This window comes from Triticum urartu, chromosome 6 (genome assembly GCF_003073215.2).
Source record: "Triticum urartu cultivar G1812 chromosome 6, Tu2.1, whole genome shotgun sequence".
NCBI classification, from domain to species: Eukaryota; Viridiplantae; Streptophyta; class Magnoliopsida; order Poales; family Poaceae; genus Triticum; species Triticum urartu.
In genome coordinates, this window is record NC_053027.1 from 308960045 (window position 1) to 308980472 (window position 20428).

Sequence of the window (20428 nt, forward strand, 5' to 3'; positions counted from 1 at the left end):
ACTACATATTCCAATAAATCCAAAGAGCGGTCGGGAACTTGACAAATTGCTATCTTCTGTAGACGACAGCCACCATGACCGTAGTTGATAGTACGGTCATAACCGGTGTGCTCAACCTCTGGGCAGTCTGAGATTTTTGGAAGTGGAACCCGGTGATGAGTGTACACATTCACAAGTTCCCACTTGAAGTTGGACCCAATATAAACAACCCAATCCCCATTTGCGACTGCCCAAGACTTACCCTCAAGCAATGGCATCTTAACATCACATGTATCATTATCAAGCGGCACCAACTTGCACAAGGCGAGGCCTTCGTCGTCCGCGTGCCAGTGAGCAGGGTCATGGTGAAGAAGATAGGAGAGATCAGATGGCTCCTGGACCCTTCGGTTCGTTGTAATGATATTATTAGTTGAGTCGAGAATGGTCTTGAACGAACCTGCCATGCTAGCCAAGGTGATGACGTCGCACCGATCAATGAGTTCCTCCACCACGTCATCATTCAGATTGGGGCAAGAATAACGAGGTGGTTTCCTGTATGTTCCCTCCATGGAGAAGACAATCGAACAATGCCGGAATGAAGGGTGAAGGCAAATGGTGGAGGGAGGAAGAGCGTGCGACAGTAGTTCCAAATCGAGAGGGAAAGGTGAAGAGTCGGTGGACGGTTCCCACAGTACACGAAGAGGTGCCCCGGCCTACATAAACATCCGTTCGGAAATTGTACAAAAGGATCGTCGTCTCACTGACATGTGGGAACGGGACCACATGTCAAAGAAGAGGCTAGTGGGGAGCGGACAGTTGCCACACAGGTCACACACTGACGACAAGGTCGTCCTGCCAGACCTAGCGCCCGCGCGGGATAGCTTCCATCCTCCACATGAGCGAAGCCACATGGCATCCCCACACGGTTGGTCCGCCACGCCGCTAGGCCAACTCCAGCGTGTGCCGCTCGGACGCACGCTCGCTCAGCCCCCTTTCCCTCAACGCCCCGGAGCTACCCAACCACGGCTACTTGTTTTGCGCACCCGGCGGACGGATTTGGAGCGGATCCGGTCGGGCTTGAGCTCGCCCATTTGTGGGAGGCCGCGTTGTGCCATGGACTGGCCGGGCATAGGGCCGGAAGGCCCCGGCAAGGCCGCAAGGCCGCATGAAGGTACTAACTCCTCCTCTAGCCGCTCTGATCTACACCGTCGGCGGTCCACCGGCAGATACATGAATGGCGGTTGGCCGGGCTCGGTGCTGGCCCAAAAGCTCGTCGGTGCACCGTTGCCACTCATTACTTGCGACGACTGCCCAAAGAAGGTCTAGCGCCGCGTGCCTACAACGCTGGAACATCCCGGATGGGTGTTCATCAAGTGCTCAACCGATGGGGTATGTGCTACTTTAGCTTCGCTTGTGCTCTCGGATTAGACTTGTTGTGCTAACTTAAAATTTTACTGTGTAGAATGGATGCAAGTTTTGGTATTGGGAAGAAGAGTACATCGATATATTGATAGAGCGCAATTTAGTAGATGTTGTTGCACTTTTAGCTAGCATAGAGGCTAGAGATGAGACTAGTGCACTTGATGATAGAATAGAGGCTAGAAAGGAGACTAGATGTGAGGAAGCAACGTCTATTTCTTTACACTCTAAGAAGAAAGAAGCACGCAAGATCAATCCTCCATAGATCAACAATGAATGCATCAAGAAGGCACTAATCCAACTTACAGGAGCAGTCATAGAAGTTGGATATCTTCTAAACTGTATTCTTGTGGTTCTTGTTTTCTTTGGTCTTGCTTTTCTAGTCAAATTTTGGTGATGTATTTCCATGTACCAAAAGTCAATGATGAAAAAAAGATATGTGTTTGCAAAGAAAAATGTACGCGGCCGGGATGCATCCGCGCGTTGGGCGCACGCCACCGCATCCGAGATATTTTTTTGCCTCGTCGCAGCACCCACTCAGGGAAGTTACTCGAAAGCCATTCATAAATTTAGTAAGTTTATCACAGGCATATCACTTTATTACATACAATAGGCCATCAACCCACAACGACAATTAGGATACATTATAAATACTAAAGTTCTCGTCACACAACAAATAACAAGCAATGAAATGAACTTCAACTCAACCAATCCTCGGCATTCGAATCGCTTGCTTTGAACCACAAGTGATTCTCTGGGAAGGGCCAGCTACTGTCAATCTCGAGTCGAACGCAGGACTGATCATCCATGCTGAAGCGGCCTACTATATCACGACAAGGATATGGAACCACCGCAATGTCTAAGGTATAGATATAGTTGCTTCTCATAAATGGTAGTAATGTTGTGTCAACAGTAGTTGGATCGCCTTTCACCATCATTGGATAGTTTTGTCCAAGGAAGAGCGTGTTTTCTCCAAGACTATCAATACTATACCAGGGAGAAGGTGTTGGCGCTAGCACACTAGTATCCACCCCGAATACCATGCAACGGGTGTTGGAATAGGTCCGGATAGTGCGACCATGGGAGACAACACCTGCTTCCTTAGTAGTAACATCAGCAGTGGGCTCTATACAAACAAGAAGGGGTGATCCATCAGAATAAGTTGCCAGGCGCCACTGAGTATATGGGCCCTCCTCGTCCTCCTGCTCGTGATCATCACCATCATCATATCCCCCTTGGTTATAAAAAATTTCAAGTATAGGTGGTGGAAAGTTCACAGGACATTGGAAACACAAGAAGAAGGTTAATTAGTAAAGGGAAACTTGCTAACTCGCATGCATGTGGATGAAACAATTATAATTACGATGGAAGACAAATGTACCAAAACTACGAGGATCCCATGCAAAAACAGTGCCACGAGTGTTGGCAGCAAACACAAGATCCTCGTATTCAATTGCATCACAGTACACATCCGTGTATAGAAACAGATTTTTGAGAAATATTCATCAAGTCGAATCACGAAGGACGGCAACAAGCTTATTGAAGATAGCAACAACTCCATAGTTCCTGTAGTGCCAAGAGTGGTTGGGAACTCGACAAATTGCTATCTTCCGTAGAAGACAGTCACCATGATCGTATTTGAACGTACGTAGAATACTGGTGTGCTCAACCTCTGGGCAGTCTGAGATTTTTGGAAATGGAACCCGGTGACGAGTGTACACATTTACAAGTTACCACTCATAGTTCTTGTCGGTTTCAAAACCGGCGGATCTCGGGTAGGGGGTCCCAAACTGTGCATCTAAGGTCGATGGTAATAGGATACAAGGGACACAATGTTTACCCAGGTTCAGGCCTTCTCTATGGAGGTAATACCCTACGTCCTGCTTGATTGATATTGATGAATATGAGTATTACAAGAGTTGATCTACCTCGAGATCGTAATGGCTAAACCCTAGAGGTCTAGCTTGTATGGCTATGATGAGAAGTATCCCATCCAGACTAAGTCCTCCGGTTTATATAGACATCGAGAGGATCTAAGGTTACAAAAGGTCAGTTACAAAGAAGGGAATCTACATATTCAGTCACCAAGCTTGCCTTCCATGCCAAGGAGAGTCCCATACGGACACGGGTGCAGTCTTCGGTCTTCGTATCTTCACAGCCCATCAGTCAGGCCCATGGCTAGAAGGACGAACGCTCGAGGACCCCTTAGTCCAGGACTCTCTCAGTAGCGCCCGAACCAGGCTTCAATGACGAGGTGTTCGGCGCGTAGACTGTCTTCGGCATTCCAAGGCAGGTTCCTCCTCCAACGTCTTCCTAGTAATGTGTTCAGCTTTCAATTTAATGCCACACCCCTCGGCTTCTGTGCATTTATGACTTCATCCTCCATGTGTCGGGCGAGTGTGGGTGGTCAGGGTATTTTTTGCAAATAACACCCTAGCCCTGCAAGAAAGAATGTCTATTTAAAGGGATTGGATCTCAGATCTTTTCGGCATCACGTGGAGAAAATCCTCAGATACTGCCAGGCGAAATCATTCCAACATGGCCAACATTCCCAGCTCCTCTTCCCTTTCCAACCTAGAGAGAGGTGAGTGGAAGAGGTGCTCCATGCCCCACAGCCAACTGGTAAAACTGCAAATGCAGGGATTTCTCCCTCCTACAGATCTGGTCCCTGTTCGAGCAGGACTAGCCTCCTTCAACGGCAAAACCCTGACGGAGGATTTCCCCAATCCGTTTGTGGGAGAACGAGTGTGCTTCGTCCCCTATCTACTAAGGGGCGTTGGATTTCCATTTCACCCATTCCTCCGAGGGCCGCTGGAGTACTACGGCCTCCAGCTGCATAATTTTACCCCGGCCTCCGTTCTGCACATCGCGGGTTATGTTGCTTTATGCGAACAATTCCTGGGTTGCGAGGCCCATTTTGATTTGTGGAGAAGACTGTTCTGCCTTGTCCCTCGCAATCAAGGTGGGTCAATTTTTGAAGTGGGAGGGGGCGAAGTGTGGCGTATCGCTGGGACCGGATACCTATCCAGCACGCCGAAGAAAGCTCCCGAAGAGTGGCCTTCCAAATGGTTCGACATCGACGATGTCGCTCTACCCGACCCCGTCCACATGGGCCTCCCCGAGTTTTCAAATGCTCCGCTAAAGAAACACCATAGCTGGCGTCCGCAGAGATCAACCTGCTGCTAGGCAAGATTAAGATGCTTGCCCAGTCCGGATTGTCAATAGCCGAGGTGATGGCGATTTCGATAACGCAGGGGGTCCAGCCACTTCAATACAGAGGGCTGCCCATGTGGCATTATAACGGGGAATACGACGCCTCACGCTATGGATGAAAGGGCCCGAAGACTCCTGCTGCCCTAGCTAAAATACTGGCCGAGCTGTATAAAGGGGAGAAGGAGGAGTTCACCCCTCTCCAAATTCGAGACAGGTTTCTCATGTATAATCCTCCCAGCTGGGTAAGGCTCAACTCCACTATGTTATTCTTGTCCCTGAATCATTCTTGACAGGCAGCATCTTATCTTGCTCATAACAGGAATGGCGAAAGGCTGTCGAGGGGATCTATGACCCTGCCCCTCAGCCGGAGAATCGCAACCGGGATCTTGACCCCTGATATGAGGAAGATCCGGACATATTTGTGGAGCTTGAGGAGGGAATATACTATCAGATGAGCGACGACGGTACATATGTACCTATTATCATGGATTACCCGGCCTCCTTCCTTCTTCACGTGTAAGTAATCCAAAGACACCTTATCCAAAAGAGTTTTCTCATTCCTCCTTACCCACCGCACTGTCCTGTGCTTTAGAAGGGGAAGCGTTCGGCGCACCATGCTGCCCAGGGAGCATCGCCGAAGAGAGCGTCCCCCATACCAGGCAAGCCTTCTAAGAGGAAGGCAAACGAAGATACGGTTGAGCCTTCATCAAGGAGGTATGAATTTGCAAGTATGCACTTTTGCAGTCACATACAACTGTGACCTTTCCGTTTACCCTGTATCAGGAAAAATATGTGCCGGACTATACCCGGGGGTCCAGCCGGTCATACTTCCTGCAGCCAGGATTCAAATCCTATCGTGAAGATGGGGCTGATGCGGAGGTGATGCCGGACTGTTCTCCAGCCGAGGATTCGGATGATGTATCCATCACCAACTCGGAAGTGAAGACAGCCATGAATCATCGGCACCGCAGGGCCATTTTATGAGACCCTAGCTTTTGAGAAGAGTCATTTAACGCCTTCAGCTCGGCCGATGCATATATCCGAGCTGCTCGAGATGGGCTTAATAGAGCCACCAAACATCATTTAAAAGATGTGCAGGTAAGTTTGTTTTGTCTGACTATGATGACCATATGCCAGTAGCCCCCGAGACATAAAGTAGTTGAAACAACTAATTTAAGGATCAATGTACAACCAGGTGCTTACGGAGAAGAACACCATGTTAACTCGGGAACTAGAAAAATGTCAGCGCCAGCTGTCTGCTGCCAACGCCGAACTGGAGAAATCCAAGAAGGCATCCCCCGGTAATGTTTCCATCCATCGATAAATCATAATTGTATACTAACAATGCTAATCTGGTTGCTTATCGTTGTATTGGTTTTCTAGACCAACTGCGGGAGCAGCTGGACGCCGCTCGAGGCGAAGAACATAGAGCCAAAAAAACTGCTAGCAGTGGGCGAGCGCGTGTTAACAAAAGTCGTTCAGGAGAAAAAGAAGCTCCAGGATTCGAACACCAAACTGGGCGAAGAACTGAAAGACGTGCGAGCTCAGCTAGCTGACTCCGTGAAGGAGAACAAAAAACGGCGAGGCGACATATTCAGTATGTGGCCGCATTTATCTTTTAACAGTTTGGTAGTAACCGTAGCTGATATAGGTGTGATTGCAGGTGTATTGACAGGCCGCCCTGAAGAGGAGGTGTCCGGATCCTTAAGTGATCTTTTGCAAGAGCTTTTGCAGTTGCACGAGCAAGCTCGGCAGGCAATGTGGAGTGTAGCCAAGGCCTTACGGCCATCTGACTCCCCTCCAGGGAGTATGGAGAAGCTTGTAGAGCTGTTCAAGGGAGCGCGGCGGCGTACCTGACTGTGGAAGATATCGGCCTGCCGAGAGGGTGCGCGAGAAGCCTGGGCCACTATAAAAACGTGGTATACCAAGCTGGATCCGAATCACATGGCCCGGGTCAGACCGCTAGGGTCAAATGGGGAAGAAATTCCCGTTAGTTTAGTATATGGCCAAGTTGAGGTGGCTCCTAGATACTCACAACATGATTGTAAGTTAGACCGCTTGTAGGACGGTATAGAGGAAGAAGTTTTGGAGTCCTAAGTGACTATGTACTTTCCTTCTAGCTGGATAATAAAAACAATTGTCATGGCCGACCTTTTCGCTTCGACCTCTGGACCCGAAGGTGCGGAGTGATTCGGAATACCCTAACGGTACAATATACTGGGGCATGCATGGGAACCAGGCGTAGGGGTCATAGTTGCTTGAACAGACAATGTGTATCCGGCTAGTTATGTTATATTACATTATGTAAGAAACATCTTCCAGAGAGAATAGTTCCGTTAAGGGTTCCTTTCCCTGGGTGTGCATGCGTTGAATGTGCATGTCCGAACTGTGATTGAAAAAATCACAGAGTAAGTAACTTCTTGGGTTTCATAATGGAATGAATGTGGGGACATCTTTAATTCACCGACCGAATATTCCCTTAAGAATGCTAGTTTTTGGCTTCACCCAGTCTAAGGTACACATCCGGATGACCCGGCAGTAACAATCGCAGAGGTGCTCCCTTTATGCCCTAGTCCAACTAATGGGAACGTAGGGCATAAGCACAGGAGCCAGGCAACCCAGCTTGGCAAAAACTTAAGTCATATCGATGCATATAATGGTGAAGAAAAGGTATGTATGGAAAAACGCATATGTGGTGAGTTGATGCTCAAAGGATAATAGCAAGCTTCTGTACGAGAAGCCCCCAGGTATAATGAACATACATATGCAGAGATGTATGCATCAGGTAAGGACGTTCTAGCCATACTAAAACCATAAGGCTAAAGAGCAAATGAAACAAAAAGATAAAAAACGTAAAGAGAGAAAAATAACGTTAATAACAGGAGGGAGGAGACGAACACATAGTTCCACGCTAGGCATAAAATCATCGTAGTCTGGCCGCATTCCAGGGGTTCGACTCCAGGTGATTGGCTGACGCATCATGCAGGCGGTACGCTCCACCGGTGAGAACTTCGTCAATGATGAAGGGACCCTCCCACTTGGGCTTGAGTTTGTGCTTTTTCTTCTCCGGCAGGCGTAGAACGAGTTCACCAACGTTATAAGTCTTGGCCCGCACTTCTCTGCTTTGATACTTGCGAGCCTGCTGTTGATAAAATGCGGAACGGGCTTTTGCGACATCACGCTCCTTCTCCAAGGCATCTAGGCTGTCCTGCCGATCAAGCTCGGCTTCTCTCTCTTCGTACATGCGCACTCGAGGTGAGTCATGAATAATATCGCAGGGTAACACCGCTTCTGCACCGTACACCCTAAAGAATGGTGTATATCCAGTAGTGTGGTTGGGCGTGGTCTGCAGCCCCCAGAGTACAGAGTCAAGTTCCTCCACCCAGTGCTTGTCTGATTCTTTCAAAGACCGCACCAGTCTAGGTTTGGTGCTGCTCATAATAAGACCATTAGCCTATTTGACTTGACCGTTTGTCTGCGGGTGATAGACCGAGCCGTAATCGAGTTTAATACCTAGATTAGCACACCAAGTTTTCACTTCAACGGCTATGAAATTAGAGCCATTATCGGTTATTATGCTATGTGGGACACCATAACGGTGTACCACGCCGGATATGAAATCTATTACCGGCCCCGATTCGGCCGTTTTGACTGGTTTGGCCTCTATCCACTTAGTGAATTTATCCACCATGACCAACAGGTACTTTCTCTTATGGCTTCCTCCTTTAAGGGGTCTGACCATATCGAGTCCCAGACCATGAAAGGCCAAGTGATGGGGATTGTTTGTAAGGTAGTGGGGGCATATGGCTTTGGTTGGCGAAGAGTTGGCATACGACGCAACGTTGGACAAGGTCCTGTGCATCTGCTCGGTCCGTCGGCCAATAAAACCCTGTACGGAAGGCCTTGCTAACAAGGTCCCGAGCTGCGGCATGGTGACCGCCGAAGCCCGACGTGAATCTTGGCCAAGAGCTTTCGCCCCTCTTCCTCGGAGATACATCTTTGAAGAACTCCGGTAGCGCTTTTCTTATAGAACTCTCCGTCATGATACTTGTAGGCCTTCAAACGCCGGATAATGCAGCGGGCCTCATTCTGGTCCTTGGGAAGCTCCTTCCTGTTAAGGTAGGCCAGGATGGGTTCGGTCCATGGGGCAATGACTGCCATGATGAGATGCGTCGACGGTGCTATTTCGGTGGCTGAGCATCCGATGATGTCGGTGTTTTTAGAATCTGGGGTTATGTTCGGATACGGACTAGTGTTGCCGTTTTTCCCCTGCCACACCATGGATGGCTTAAAAAGCCTTTTGAGAAATATATTAGGTGGGACGGGGTCGCGCTTAGCGCTGATATGAGCAAGAACATCCGCCGCTTGATTACTTTCTCAAACCACATGATGGAACTCGAGCCCCTCGAACCGGACCGACATTTTTATGACTGAGTTACGATAAGCTGCCATCTTCGTATCTTTGGCATCGAAGTCTCCATTTATTTGAGATATTGCGAGGTTTGAGTCCCCGCACACTTCTAGGCGTTGTATGCCCATGGAGACAGCCATTCGGAAACCATGCAATAAGGCCTCATATTCGGCTACGTTATTGGAGTCTGTGTATAGCATTTGGAGTACGTACTGAATGACGTCTCCAGTAGGGGACGTTAAAATGACGCCCGCTCCTAGCCCTGCCAGCATTTTGGAGCCGTTGAAATACATAACCCAATTGGAATATGTGTCGTACTCTTTAGGGAGTTCAACCTCTGTCCATTTGGCGACGAAGTCAGCCAGTACTTGGGATTTAATAGCTCGACGTGGTATGTATGTAATATCAAATGGAAGGAGCTCAATGGCCCATTTGGTAATCCGGCCCGTGTCATTGTGGTTTTTTATAATGTCATTGAGTGGTACTTCGGAAGCCACCGTGATCGAACACTCCTGGAAGTAGTGACGGAGCTTTCGGGATGCCATGAAGACCGTGTATGCTATCTTTTGATAATGGGGTACCAGGATTTACATGGTGTAAGGACAGTGGATACGTAGTATACTGGCTTCTGAAGCGGGAATTCGTGTCTGTCCTATTCTCGTTCGACGACGAGCACGACGCTCACCACCTGATGTGTTGCCGATATGTATAACAACATTGGTTCGCCGACGTTTGGCGCGGCTAGGATTGGGTTGTTCACAAGAAGGGTTTTTATTTCCTCCAGTCCGGCTATTTCCGCGTCCGTCCACTCGAAGTGATTTGTTCGCCGTAGAAGACGATAGAGTGCCAGTGCCTTTTCTCCCAATATGGAGATAAAGCGGCTTAGAGCTGCCACGCAACCCGTGAGCTTTTGGACTTGTTTAAGGTCTGTCGGCGTAGCCAATTGTGACAGAGCTCGGATTTTGGCTGGATTTGCTTGAATTCCTCTGTTGGAAATGATGAAGACCAGTAGTTTTCCGGCGGGTACGCCGAAAACACAATTTTCAGGATTGAGCTTGATGTCATACGCGCAGAGGATATCGAATGTGAGACGTAAATCATCTATTAATGTTTCGACGCGCTTGGTTTTGATGACGATGTCGTCCACGCAGGCTTCAACTGTCTTGCCGATCTGCTTCGCCAGGCTTGTTTGAATCATGCGTTGGTATGTGGCGCCGGCGTTCTTGAGCCTAAAGGGCATGGTGTTGAAGCAGAATGGCCCATATGGGGTAATGAATGCTGTTGCAGCTTGATCGGGCTCCTTCATTTTGATTTGATGGTATCTAGAATATGCATCCAGGAAACACAATGAGTCTTGTCCTGCGGTAGCATAAATGATTTGATCAATGAGGGGGAGGGGGAAGGGATCCTCAGGGCAGGCCTTATTGAGGTCTTTAAAATCGATGCACAACCACCAGGATTTGTCTGTCTTTGGTACCATCACTAGGTTTGCCAGCCAGTCCGGATGTTTTATTTCTCTGATGAATCCGGCCTGAATTAACTCGGCTAGCTCCTCCCCCATAGCTTGACGTTTGGGTTCAGAAAAGCACCGCAGTGTTTGGTTGATCGGTTTATATCCTTTTAATATATTGACTCTGTGTACGGCCAGCTCGCGTGGGATTCCTGGCATATCAGAAGGGTGCCAGGCGAATATATCCCAATTTGTCTTTTTGGGATTCGTTGGATGGACTTGGAATTTGACTATTTCTTCTGCTGGTTTGAAAGAGGTGGATTTGGGTCGTTTGTCTAGGATGACATCATCCCTTTCCACCGTAGAGTGCAGCGCAGTTAACTCTTCGGCCGCGAGGGCTTCAGATAATGCCTCGAGGGCCACAGATGCAGTTTTATTCTTGCCGGAGTGCTATTTCCGGATCACTAGCTAGAGTGATTATACCGTTGGGCCCAGGCATCTTAAGCTTCATCTATCCGTAATGGGGTACCGCTTGGAAGCGCATAAATGCATCTCGCCCTAAGAGGGTGTGATACCCGCTGTTGCAAGGCGCCACTTGGAAGGTTATTTCTTTAGACCGATAATTCTCTGGCGTGCCGAATACCACATAGAGTGTTATTTTTCCTGCACACCGTGCCTCCCGACTGGGAATAATTCCTGAGAAGGTCGTGTTACTTTGCTCAATGCGGCTCTTGTCTATTTCCATTTTGTGGAGTGTATCTTCGTAGATGAGGTTTAGTCCGCTGCCGCCGTCCATAAGGACCTTGGTAACTCGAAAGCCGTCCACAATTCGACTGAGGACCAAGGCGGCTAGTGCTCGGACTGCCCTGTATTTTGGTTTATCGCCGGCATTAAAAGTTATAGCCGTGTCGTTCCAAGGGTTTATTGCTTCTATTTGACATACTTCGACGAGTCCGCGTAGTGCCCTCTTGCGCCTATTGTTGGAGGCGAATGTCTCGAAGACCGTCAGTACTTTGGGGTCGTTGTCCTCTAGGGAGTGTTGTTCTGGGTTACTCTTGGTGAGGATATCCTCGCCGCTCTTGGCCACTTGAGTTTTCCAGGCGCTTTCAATTGCACGGTACTTCTGTACGATGGTTGCCAAGTCATTAAAGTGTAGGATGCGACGTCGGCTGGTAGCGTTGAGGATTCCTTCATCCCTGCAATTTTTGCAGAACATTGAGATCGCTTCCTTGCCGCGGCAATCTTTAATCTTGTATTTGACAAGAAGGAATCTGGCCCAGAAGTGGTGGACTATTTCTTGAGACTGCTGCTTTATGCTCATGAGAGTGCCTGTATTTGGGTGGGTGGGTGGATTTAAATCTGAACCCTACCCCAATTTTGGATCCGGAGTCCGGAGGTCTTCCGAACTTAACAGATCGGGCTCCGGGATGTCCACTACTTTCTTAGGCCCATCGTCCGATTCTTTGTTCGGAGGGCAGGATGCTTCACCTCGCGGGTAGGTGTCCGGCTCTTCGAGACCGGAAATCCGGACATAGTCCGTCCTCAATATGGAGGAAGAGTTATCTACTCGCTCAATGACTACCGCTATCTGGTGGGTGATCGGCGGAGAATTGATTTCTCTCTGATCGGGTTTAAACCCAATCCGATCGTAGTCTGTAGCGACCCCCAGGGCAGCGATGCGATCTAGGAGCTCGTTTAAAGACAAAAGCTCTGCTGGATCCATCTGCTTGGAGTGTTCGGAGTTGATACGAAGGGGTTTTTCGATGAGCCAAGAGGTCATCATTGACTTAATGACCGAACAGGCGGTCATGGTAAAGCCGCCCAGCGGGAGGGTTTGGCCTGGAGCCAGGGTTCCTCCGGTGGTGATATTATCCTTGAGAACAAGGTGAGACATCAATCTTGTTGTCGACGGCACAGTGGAACTCTCAATGAAAGCACCAATGTTGGTGTCAAAACCGGCGGATCTCGGGTAGGGGGTCCCGAACTGTGCGTCTAAGGTCGATGGTAACAGGAGACAGGGGACCAAATATAAAAAACCCAATCTCCATTTGCGCCTGCCCAAGCCTTGCCCTCAAGCGATGGCATCTTAACATCATACGTATCATTATCAAGTGGCATCAACTTGCACAAGGTGAGGCTTCCCTCGTCCCCGCGCTAGTCAGCAGAGTCACGGCGAAGAAGATAGGGTAGATCAAACCGCTCCTCGACCCTTGGGTTCCTTGTAATGATGTTATTAGTTGAGTCAAGAATGGTCTTGAACGAACCTGCCATGCTAGCCGAGGTGATGACGTCGCACCGATCAATGAGTTCCTCCACCACGTCATCTTTCAGATCAGGGCAAGAATAACGTGGTCATTTCCGGCTTGTTCCCTCCATGGAGAAGATGATCGAACAATGGCAGAAGGAAAGGGTGAAGCCAAATGGAGGAGGGAGGAAGAGCGTGCGACAGCAGTTCCAAATCGAGAGGGAAAGGCGAAGAGTCGGTGGATGGTTGCCAGTTTGCCATGGTTCCTGAAGAGGCGCCCTGGCCTACACGTTCGTCTCACTTCCATGTTTGAACGGGACCACATGTCAACGAAACATGGTGTGTAATTTCTCGTGCAAAATGTGATCAGGCCGCGTTGGCCCGAGGTGCCACATTAGATATCGACCTTTATTTTTTTAACATACAATCTGTGTGGATAGCTCCTATGGTCATCACACATGTGCGGATATATAGGTGGGCTAGGTGGGCAGGCGGCAACAATCTAAGTGCTAAAAGAGTTGATCCAATGCTTGGTTTTGTTTGGATTTTCCAAATATGACCATTGGATAGAGTGAATCAATGGCTTACGTTCAAAGTTATTCTCATACTATAGAATGTTATAGGAACATGGAGAGATTTGGTTGATTTTATATCGCTGAATAATATAAAATATTATGACTGCAGACGCTCCACCGCGAGATTTGTTGTTCCTTCTCGGTCATCAGGAATCTATGTTCTTCCACTCTTTCGTTTAAGACATGAGCTTTCTTCATCCTTTTGCCGACACATCTAACATCAAGGTGGCGTGTCATGCAAGAAAATGGAGATATGCAGTGCGTAAGTGAGTCATGCACTTCGATGATACCTAGTACTATGCAATATTTTTTCTCCACTATGGCACGTGAATAGTGCACATACTCAATGACAGAGGACGGGATGGTAGATATGGACATGGTCAGCCCTTTTTGAAGAGAGCACTAATAAATGTACGTAACGGTGATGTGTCCCGTCAACTCGTAGAACAACGAGAAGCTTGCTTACTACGCCTTCTCCCTCGCCAACGCGTGCGCGGTGGCTCGCAGCACAAGGAGAAACTATTCCTTACAAGCGGTGGACATGCAACAATTCATTTGGTGTCAGATTGCAGAAGTACTACTGTAGTACCATCATTATTGTTCGACTTCTGTAAGAGGAGAAGAGGCAAGCGCAAGGTCACCTACTAAACTAGTATAGTACTACTATAGCCAAAGCTGGTCGACCTTTTTAGAGCAAGGTTAATTAATATATGCGGCTCTTCCAGCGGCACGTCATTTAGAGCAAGTACTCTTTTTGTAGGAACAAAGGAAGTGAAAAAGAAGTTGGAGTGGATGCTAGATTGCCAATTAAAACATGATTACATAGGAAAAAAATCATATAGCATTCTATCCTATGAATCAAACTACCAATGTAGGAAAATTATGAGGGGGTTCTCTCCAACAATGTTCCTCTGCTCGCACCTAGCATCACGGTGGTCGAACTTGGAGTCATTCATCTGGTACACGTGGCATCTCAGATCTAGACACAAGGTGACATGACCTCTCACTTCATCCGCCATTTGAAGCGGTGCGCCGGTGGAGGGCTAGCATACTCCAATATTAGGTTGGCCCTATGTGATGTGGCAACTTCGAATACTAACCGGATGCTGGATATACTACTACGGTACTCTCACTCCAAGAAGTGACTCGAAAACCATTCATAAATTGAGTCTATGACATGCATTTGCAAATGTACCATTCATTACATACAACAAGTCATCAACACACAACAACAACGAGGATACATGTTGGATTATAGATTATTTCCAACAAAACATTCTAGTAAATACTGAAGTTTTCATCACACAACAAATAACAAGCAATGAAATGAACTTCAACTCAACCAATCCTCAGCGTTGGAAACGCTTGCTTTGAACCATAGGTGCTTTGGGAAGGGCCAGCTATTGTCAATATCGAGAGAAACGCAGGACTGATCATCCAGGCTGAAGCGACATATATCAGGGAACCACCGCCATGTCCGAGGTATAGATATAGTTGCTTCTCATAAATGGTATTAACGTTGTGTCAACAGCAGCTGGATCGCCTTTCACCATCATTGGATAGTTTGATCCAAGGAAGAGCGAGTTTTCTCCAAGATTATCAATACTGAACCAGGGAGAAAGTGTTGGCACTAGCACACTAGTATCCATCCCGAATACCCTGCAATGGGTGTTGGAATAGGTCCAGAGACGGCGACCATGGGAGACATCACCTGCTCCCTCAATAGTATCAATCTCAGTGCACTATATACATACAGGAAGAGGTGATCCATCGGCATTAGTTGTCAGGCGCCACTGAGTATATAAGTTTTGCTCATCCTCATGCTCGTGATCATCACCATCGTCATCTTTGCCTTTGTTATAAAAAATTTCAAGTATAGGTGGTGGAATGTTCACAAGAACTTGGAAACGCAAGAAGGTTAATTAGTAAAGGGAAACTTGCTAGCCCACATGCATGTGGATGAAACAATTATAATTATGGTGGAAGACAAACATACCGAAACGACGAGGATCCCATGCAAAAACAGTGCCACGAGTGGTGGCAGCAAACACAAGATCCTCGTATTCAATTGCATCACAGTACTCATCCGTGTACAAAAACTGATTTTTGAGCAATATCCATGGATGAACCGTGGAATTAATAACGGCGGCAACAAGCTTGTCAAAGGTAGAAACAAATTCATAGTTCTCGTAATTCCAAATGTGGTTGGGAACTCAAAAAATTTCTATCTTCCATAGATGACAACCACCATGATCATATTTAAACGTACATAGATCATCTCTGTGCTAAACCTCAGGGCACTCTAAGATTTTTGGAAGGTGAATCCACTGACGAGTGTACACATTCACAAGTTCCCACTCGCAATTGTACCCAATATAAACAACCCAATCTCCATTTGCGCCAGCCCAAGACTTACCCTTAAGTGATGGCATCTTGATATCACACGTATCGTTATCAAGCGGCATCAACTTGCACAAGGCAAGGCCTCCGTCGTCCACGCCCATGCGAACAGGCGTATAGCATAGAAGATAAGGGAGATCAAACCGCTCCTGGACTCTTGGTTCCTTGTAATGATGTTATTAGTTGAGTCGAGAATGGTCTTGAACAAACCTGCCATGCTAGCCGAGGTGATGACATCGCACCGATCAATGAGTTCCTCCACCACGTCATCTTTCAGATCGGGGCAAGAATAACGAGGTCATTTCTGACTTGTTCCCTCCATGGAGAAGACGATCGAAAAATGGCAGAAGGAAGGGTGAAGGCTAATAGAAGAGGGAGGAAGAGCGTGAGAACAGTTCCAAATTGAGAGGGGAAGGCGAAGAGGCGGTGGACAGTTGCCACGGTACATGAAGAGGCGCCCCGGCCTACATAGACGTCCGTACAGAAATTGTACAAAAGGACTCACCATTGGCTCACTAACATGTTGGAACGGGACCACATGTCAATGAAACATGGTGTCTCATTTCTCATGCAAAATTTCTCGACTTTATTTTTTTAATGGCGTGCCGTTCAGTTTCGAAGCACAACTAACTGGTACTGTATGTAGAGAAAATATAAAGTACTCTAGCACTACTCCACCTCTAGTACTAGTAGTATAAAAAAGATATATAGGCTGGAGCTTCTGCGCTTTCTTGCTAAGGGCTGCCTACTTGCTTCTCACGCTATCACCCTCTCTCCAGATCTAAAAAAGATGGCCTCTCTCTCCCTCCTCACCGGTGGTCACAGATCCGTCAGGGAAGAAAAGGACGTGCAGCGTTGACGCACTCCTCGTCGGCGAGCGAGGTCACACACTGATGACAAGGCTGTCCTCTCAGACCTAGCGCCCGCATGGGATGGCCTCCGTCCCCAAGCTCGCTGCCGTAGTGTCTACGGAGGACGATGACCACGAGCGAAGCCACTTCCCGCTGACCCTCAGGTATGCTAACCTCTTTTCGAACCATACCCTTGTTCTATTGCCCCATCTGCCACATAGCTGTATGTGGATCTTTTTCCACTCCACCATCTTCCCAATTTGCTATCCTCTGCTCTGCTGGTCACGCAGACGAAAACCTTAATTTGCACTATTAAAGGAAACCCTACTTCATGCAGACTAATCCATGTCTGGGTTGAATAAGGAAAGGAAGGGACATTGTACTGTCCAAGAGAGTAGGCATCGAACCCTCTTCTAGGTTGAAAAGGGGGGAATCAGTAGCTAAGGAACGAGTCTCGTGTCTCTTGGTTGAAGAATGGTAGAAAGGCATGACAACGCAATAGAGAATGACCAGGTCGATCGTGGGAAAAGGTGGCTAAAGAGAATAAAAATGGGACGTAATACACATATGCTGCCTGGATATTTGTTGCTCTAGGCAACCATACCTCCCTCGCCACTCTATGCGTCTCTGGAGGTACATCGTACTGGTGTGCCCACTATCTGAATGGGCCTCCCATGCTCTTATTGCCACTTTTTTGCTATTAGTAAAACGCCAGCAGTCAAGTCATGCAATGCTACTGCTAAAGTGATGCCAAATTTAACTATTGCCGTACTCAGTCTAATGCCACCGATAAATTTAAGCAATGCCATTTAGTGTCACTGGATTATTTCAGGGTTAGCTGTTGATTGTGGATGTATTAAAGATTTTTCAGCTAATGCATTCTAATGTTGTTGCATAGCTAGTATACCAATGATAAATCTTGTTACTAGCTTCAGATTTTTGCACTGTTAATGCTTATAGATTACATACCTCACTTTCATGAGATAAATCAATCTTTTTGTACAGTGTCAAGAGGAAAGGTCTAGAGTGGGGACCTCCTCCTCCAGCTGTTCTCTTGATTCGTTCGATCAAGTTTTTATGTTTGACCGATTATCGAGATTGGGATAGCAATTTTTAGGTCCCCTCGAATTCGAAATGATATTTACCTTGAAGGTACATGGTTTGCATTTTTTATACTGTCATTAGTTAATAATGCTAGTTACCTTCAGACTTTTGTATTTGGTTTAATGCTCATGCACAGCTAGTATACCTTGAAGAAACTTGTTACCTTTACATTTTGTATTGTTAATTCTTATAGAAATCTTCCAGTGCGAGAGTTTATTGAAATTTGTTCAGTAAAACCTTTGTACTATACCCTGTAATAAAATAACTACTCTACTATTGCACTAGCCACTAGATTAGTGTATATTTGTACTATTCGAATGGTGTTGCATTAGCGTATGGATATAAATAAAGCGTGGCAAGCTTTCCCAGATATGTGCTCAAGAAAACTACTACCTGTTTTTCTAAATACTAGACGTTCGGTACTTTAAATTGAACTACGAAAACGTCTTATATTAAGGAATAGAGGGTGTAGAGTTCACTCAAATTATCCCGATAAAGCTAGTCACACCTTTGTTAAAATTAACGTTCATTATGTTATCAGAGGAGGTCTGTATGTTTGTCTCTAATGCCTGTCGACTACATACCTGACATCATGATGTAATCTTAAGTCTTTTCCTTTTGTACGGTATCACTAAATTCTAAAGGCGGTGATGGCATTTTATTTTAGTTGAACTGCACAAAATATTCTTAAAATAAGAGGAAAGGTTCAATTTTTCAAGAAAAATCTGTGTATGCCTTCCTGACATCAGTCGTTGTTGCCTTATTTATTCCTTCAAACAGGTGGTTAGAAACAGTCTTCCTACCTTTTCCCATTTGGAAATTGGTATATTTGTGAGTCTATGCTTCAACTAGTGCCACTTTTATAGTAATCACACATTCAATATCTATGCAAACAGGGATGCTCAATTTTAGTGGAACTGCACAAAAAGTCCAAATGGTTCAACATTAAGAGCATGTTTTCTTCCAAACCATTATATCCAATTGGTGGCACTATGAGCTGTTCATTACGAAGGTACATGGTTTGCTACTATCTTGCTACTCTTTTTGTACTGTCATTAGATAGTAATACTCGTGGTTTGCATGTGAATTTATTGGCAGGTTTGACCTACATTGGAGGTGCAAGACATGATTCAATGATTGGATGCTCAATTTCAGTTCTATCGATTTCACCTCTTCCATCACTTCAAACATGGATATCCTTGGTCTGATGAAGAATAGGCACTATATTTCTTCTCTGAACCAGCAAATCAATTCAGTATGAAATTTTCCAGGCCAAAACATGACTATATCAAATTGTCTAGTGCAAAACATGACAGATGCTAAGCGGAAGAGATGTGTTTAAACCGAAAATACAAGGTGGGGTATATGTTTACTAGCTGCTTGATAGTTGAGCAGACAGAGATGTCTGTCTGCTACTATTTGTCAAACAAACAAAGTGACCGCAATTTTGGTTGAACTGCACAAGAGAATAGTATAGTCACTGAATACAGTGCCATTTGAAAATAGACACAGAAAGATTGGATAGTCACTTCATGGACTGCAGAAAAGTAGTACTGTACTATTTATTGGCCAACACTAGTTGCTTCATTGCTTTGGCTTGATTATGCAATGGGCATCATTTTGCCTAAGTTAAAGTTTGTATTCCGAAAATAGTCTCGCCATGTGATCGAGAGAAGACCAAATCATATTGCAGTGGATGTTCCTCCATCATATGTGGTTCATTCTAATGGTTCCAGCTATTGGTGAAACCACTTACGTTTGCAAGAGGAATTGTAGACTTCACAAAAAAATGTGTCTTTCAGTCTATACTGAATATTGGCCAAGAGAAGCATCCATGTTCATAGGAAGAACATATGTTTTTTCTAGATCTTTGCTTTTGGAGCTACATATTTGTACATGATCTATGAATCATTGAGATGCATTAACATGTTGATCTTATGTATGGGAATCGTACTAGTTGGTTTTGAATTTGGGCTACTAATGTGAACATATTACAATGCCAGGCCTGTGAGTCTCGTGTGAACATTTCGAACGGATCGGCTCTTACTGCTGTGTAGAACATGATCCTTATTTCTTTGTTCTCAGTGTTTACAAGTTACTAACAGTTCCTTATTTCTATTCACTCAGTGTTTACAAGTTACTGATCGATCACTAGCTAGCCTACTAATGCAGTAATGCACTCCTGGCAGTTTTAGTTGCGACGCGAGATCCGAAGTGGCAGTTTTTTGAATAAAAATGCCTACCTCTGAAGAAACTGACAAGCAGCTCTGAAGAAAATGCCATGGGAATCTGAAGAAACTGCTAGCAAAAACGTTCACAAATGCCCTATCTCCCAGCCAACGTTCATCAGCTAATGCGATCGTACATGTACACCATCCAACCTACTCGATCCTACACGTACACTATCCAACCTACTCGATCCTACACGGATAAATAGCAGATCACGCACGTACTACCTCCTTTCCGGTTTGCAGGGCTCAATTTAGGAAACGACTTACTCGATCCTACACGAATAAATAGCAGATCACGCACGTACTAGTACCTCCTTTCCGGTTTGCAGGGCTTAAGTCAAAAATCTCACCAACGAAGGTACTCCCTCCGTCCCGGTTTATTAGTCCCGTGAGCCAAAACAGAAAGACCAAGGCATGGCAATAATTAACTGCATGCACAAGTTTAAGCCCAATTAATTCCAGCGATTTAAGTGGTTGCATGCATGCCCTCGGCTGCGCCTCGTTGCATGCTGCTCCGCGTACTGGCTGCGAGTGATTCTGAGTGGCTGCA